General features: G+C 49.9%; 1 long non-coding RNA gene across 1 annotated transcript; it reads left to right on the top strand.

Moving 5' to 3' along the window:
• Nucleotides 1-1,993: 1,993 nt before the first annotated feature.
• On the top strand, nucleotides 1,994-4,472 carry LOC144581029 (uncharacterized). The gene is made up of 2 exons (XR_013531547.1): nucleotides 1,994-2,100; nucleotides 3,343-4,472. It is a non-coding gene; the product is annotated as an uncharacterized LOC144581029 (long non-coding RNA).
• Nucleotides 4,473-5,285: the final 813 nt, after the last annotated feature.

The following is a 5,285-nucleotide window of genomic DNA, read 5'->3' as shown; positions in this document are numbered from 1 at the left end:
TGCTCTAATATGAAGACAGTGACCCCTTGGTACCTGGACCTTTCCTGGGAGACCCGACACTGCAGGCTGTTGGACCCACAGGCGGCCACAAGCTTAGCTCCTTAGGCCAAGATGCAGCAATGTGGCCAAGCCATGAGGCCTAATATGTAGGCACATGGCTCTGTCCTCTGTTCCTCTGGCCCCACATGCCTCACTTGTTCAATGGCAGGAGTGTTAACGACAGAGACATTTCTGAAGGCATGTGTTGTGGGACACTCCCCACTGTGGATGACGGTTAAATGGGGCTGGAGGAGGCATGGATAGGGGAAGTTTCTGTGGTCAGATGGAAACATTGAGTAAAATTATTTATGCAGCTAATATTTACTGATTGTGTCACATGCTGGGCTAGGCATTTAATAAACATTGTCCCTTGACTTTTTTTTTTTTTCTGAGACGCAGTTTTGCTCTGGCCTGGGCTCAGTTTTGCCCAGGCCAGAGTACAGTGGCTCATCACAAACCTCCGCCTCCCGGGTTCAAGCCTTACTCCTGCTTCAGCCTCCTGAGTAGCTGGGATTACAGGAGCATGCCACATACCCAGCCAATTTTTTGATTTTTAGTAAAGATGGGGTTTTACCATGTTGGCCAGGCTGGTCTTGAACTCCTGATGTCAAGTGTTCCACCCTCCTCAGCCTCCCGAAGTGCTGGGATTACAGGCATGTGGCTCTGTGCTGGCCATTCCTTGACTTCTTATGTAACTTTAGGAAGCAGAAACTATGACTGGCTCCATTTTACAGGTAAGGAAACAAGCTCTGCAGGTTAATGATTTACCCAAGGATCACTCAACTGATAAGTGGCAGAGCCATGATTTAAACCTAGGCAGCCTGTTTCTAGATCTCTCATTCTTTACCAGGTTGAATGAACAGGACTTGCTGACTGGTCAGAGCATGGGGGCTTGGAGAAGGAGAGGGAAGCATTCATGTATCTTTCTTTGATTCAGCTCAGCGTCAGTGTCCTGGCAGCTGGTAGAGGCAAGTAAGAGAAGAAAAAGGCCCCATCTCTACCCTCCCAGAAAGAATTTCAGGTAAGGAGGTAAGTTCAGAAGAGCATGGAGGCACACCGAGGTGCATTTTGGGAGACAAGTCTTTCTAGTGTGGTCTCTTCCAAGCCAAGACTTAAGGGACCATCAACCACATGAATATCTGGAGAAAGGGAGTATCAGGCAGAGAAAATGGCATGTGCAAAGGCCAGGAGGTAAGGGAGAGCATGTCAAGTCACATACTTAGCTAATTGAGGGACGGGACATGGGAGGTGAGGCCAAATGTCAGAAGAGGCCTTAACTTTTTTTTTTTTCTGAGAGAGGGTCATGCTCTGTCACCCCGGCTGGAGTGCAATGGCATGATCATAGCTTGCTGCAGCCTAGAACTCCCAGGCTCAGGTGATTCTCCTACCTCAGCCTCCCAAGTAGCTGGAACTACAGGCACGCTCTCCATACCCAGCCAACTTTTATATTTTTGTAGAGATGGGGTCTTGTCATGTTGCTCAGGGCTGGTCTCTAATTCCTGGGCTTAAGTGATCCACCCACCTCGTCCTCCCAAAGTGCTGAGATTACTTGTGTGAGTCACTGCGCCGGCCCAAGGCCTCACCTTTGAGGTTTCTAGATTGGCATGGAACAAAGGAGGGATGAGAATTTGTGAAAGTACCGGGAACAGTGGAGCTGCTGGCTGAAACTGGAAACCTGAGTGGAGGAGCGAGTGAGGGGCTGAGGAGGTGGCAATAATGAGCTTGGCATTGGCCCTGATTTTCAGGGGGTCTCTGCTAAGGTCTGTCCCAGTGCTGATCTTCTCAATGTCCCTGGAAGGAAGGATCATCTCACTGTGGCCCCTCCACCCCCAAATATTCTGGGCAGGAAGGAGCAGGATCTGTTTTGTCAACGCGGCTTGCAATAAAGAGTCTCATTCAGAGAGGCAAACAGCTGCTTGACTATTAATAGGCAGGGCGGCAGCCACAGCCTGCTGGGAGGGCCTCCGCATGCAGTTCTGAAAAGGTGAATCGGTTCCTTCTGCCTGTCTGGGTTTTGCACCCCGTGGTGGGACAATTGGCCAGGTGCATATTCCTCAGAAGGTCAGTCACCCCCAGTCATTTCCTGGGGCAGCTTGGGAGCTTCGTGGCCTAACCTTGATGGGATGCTGACTCCCCCTCAGACCAAGGGAGAAGGGGTCCAGAGTCCCCAGAGCTGACCAGAGCAGCAGGAATCCAGGGTTCTGGGGTTGGGGGTGATGTTTGGGTGCGGTCTCACAGCTGCTCCTGTGGAAAATCAGGCGCCCACCCTTAAGGGGATTATGAAAGGTCAGAGTTGGGTGGCTGGAAGGGAAAGGGGTCAGTCAAGAAACAGGAGGATTGATAGAGGAACTGGGGATAGACAGGATGGAGGTAGAGCCTGGGCTCAGGGAGAACCATGAGGCATCTCTGATCATGAGCCAGGCCAGGCCAACGGGAGCCTGGGAGTCCAGACGTGAGAGGGTGAGGCCTAGGAAAGGCCACAGTCTCCTTCCAACCACCGCCATCATGATGCATGACCTCATTGTGGCCTGGCCAGCCAGATCGCCCATCTCAATGGGCCTGCAGAGAGGGTGGCTGGGAGTGAGCTAACAGCAACCTGACGGGCGCCCTGGGCCCCACTAAGGCCATTCTTGCCGTCAGCTAGAGGCCCCATGGCTGCAGCACAAGGGGGCGCGGGGCTCACAGGCTCCCGTTGTTACCCGCCACTCAGGTGGCTGCTTCAGGTGGTGGCCACTTCAGAGAAGCCCCATTTAAAGCAGAGCCTCGCCTCAAGTTTCCTAAGGGCCCTGTCCAGGCTAATGAGATCATTAAGAGGCTCCTTGTTAAACGGGTTTAAATAGAGTTTGCCTGTAAGGCCTCTGGCTGAGCCCTGCACCGTGGCTGTATTTTTTTTTTTAATGTATGTGTATTTGTACCTGTGTCTGCACTTAACAGAGTGCTGGAAAGTGTAGGCTCTGGCCTCAGATGGCAGAGAATCCTGGCCTTAGAGCTTTCTAGTAGTGTGACCTCTGGCCAGTTACCTAACCACTCCTTGGTGCCTCAGTTTCCCATCTATAAAAGCAGACTAATAACGGGTACCGAATTGTACTGCAGAACCTTCAGTGGCCCCCCATTGCCCTCGGGGAGGTGTCCAGCTTCCTCAGAATGCTTAGACTTCCACAGCTTGCCCTTGGTCTCCTCAATAGGTCCATGTCTCACACCTGTCTCCGTGATCATATGGACCAGCCCTCTTGGTCCAGCCTTCAGTGTGCTGTTCATATGCTCCTTCCTTTCACCGTCCTTGGCCTCACCCTTCTCCTTCAGGTCTCAGCTGAAGTGCTCTTCCTGGGAAGCCTCTGCTGATGGGCTACACTGGTTCCAGTGTGTCTGCCGTGACGGTGTCCACCATGCTGTGCTATCACGCCCTGCTATTGTTGGCTTTCTGTGCTGGATGGTAAACTCTATAAGGGCAAGGACTATGCCCCACTCTTCACCGCATCCATAGGCCCCAGTGCTGCTTGTGACAATTTCAACAATTGTCTGCTTGCTTCAGTTGATTTTAAGATTAAGGCTCTGAGTCTCCTTCCATTAGCTGTTCCTTGAAGTTGCTTCCTACTCCTCACCTTCACACTGGCCTTGACTTAGAGCCTCACTGTCGTGAAGCCTGTACCAGGAATGGACACAGGAAGGCCCAGACCTAAGTGTCTACGCGCATCCCATCTGGAAGCACACTACCATTTCCTTATCAACACCATCCATGATCTCCAGCCTCCTGATACTCAGCCTACTGAGAATTCCAATGGAATGCAGAGCATTCCAAGTCTTTGTGATTTTCTTCCAGAGTTCCATGACATAGCAGGTGCCTAGATTGATCCATTTGTATGATCCTGGTGGGCAGGAAGGTAGTGTGATATAGCTGGCCTAGAATTAGAACCAGTACAATGCCATTTTAAAATGGGAAAACTGTTTCCATTCTCCTCACAATGACTGCTAGCCATGGCTTCTGTAAACTACTAAGATTACCTTGCAAAATGCAAAGAGAGGAAAAGCTGCATACTTTCTCTTATCTGTAACTGTCAGAATTGCTGGCCTTTGTTTACCAAAGCAAGCACCCCCAGATAATTCCATCCTGGCGCCAAGTAACCTAAAATTATGTGGACCCCACACCTGTCCAAATAATGTATAAACTAATGTTTATCTTGACCTCTGTAAACCACTTGAGCGGCAATCGGAATGACAAAAGTCCCCTGGCCCTTGGAATATCTGGAGCCCCCTCACCCTCGTCTCAGCCTAGGAGGTGATTGACAGCTTTCATTCCCATCTCCGCTCCTCACCCCCACTCCCAAGGTAGTTTTGTGGGTATAAAAAGGTCTTGTCTCTTTTCTTTCGGGGCCACGGGTTGGAGAGACATGAGTCCTCCGTGGTCGCCGGCAATAAACCCTGCAAATTTGGCATACTTTTGTTCTGGTGTTGACTTTCTGTGCTAAGTTCAATGCAACAGTAGGGAGGCCTACTGGGTGATACATAGCTTCTAGTGGGAGGTCTACAGGTTGTCCAGCCAGCAGGAGTCCGGTTACAGTCATTACTGAGGGAGTAAAGCATTTTTCAAGTCAAAGGGTAGGAAAAGGGTAAAAATGGAAGGCAGAGTCAAAAAACAAAGGTTGGGATCAGGGCAACCAAGAGAGAAGCAGGGCCAGCTTTGAGAAGCACGTGAAGGCTAGTGGTTCTGGATTAAGCCTGTGAACAGAGCAAACTCGTATCTAACTTGTGCTACACCTGGGCTAGATACACATCTCTCCAAGAAACCTGGAACTCCTCAAGAGGTGGGACCATTACCCTATACCCTTCATCTCTGTGTCCCCTTTATTACAGAACGAATCACAACTCCTTTCAGGAAGTCAGTACTTAACGGGAATAGTTCTGTCCCTGAGGTGCTTGAAATTGATGATACTATACTACTTACTACTAATAAAAGTAGATATCATCTGTTGAGCTCTTACCAGGTACCAGGCACTGTGCTAAATACTTTACATCCATCATCTCAAAGACCGTCACATCCCCCAGAGCAGGAACTGAGTCTGCTTTGTCTCACCATTGTATTCCCAGGGCCTTGCACAAGCCTGACACATAGTAGATGTTAACAGATGTTTATTGAATAAACAGATAATCCTGCCTGTTATTCCTCCTTTACAGATAAAGAGCTGAATCTCAAACGGGCTAAGTAACTAAGATTATTCAGCCAGTGGGATAAGGAAGCTGAGATTTGA

Source organism: Callithrix jacchus, chromosome 2 (genome assembly GCF_049354715.1).
Source record: "Callithrix jacchus isolate 240 chromosome 2, calJac240_pri, whole genome shotgun sequence".
NCBI lineage: Eukaryota > Metazoa > Chordata > Mammalia > Primates > Cebidae > Callithrix > Callithrix jacchus.
Note: the sequence above shows the minus strand (reverse complement) of the source record. Positions and strands in the feature narration are given on the sequence as shown.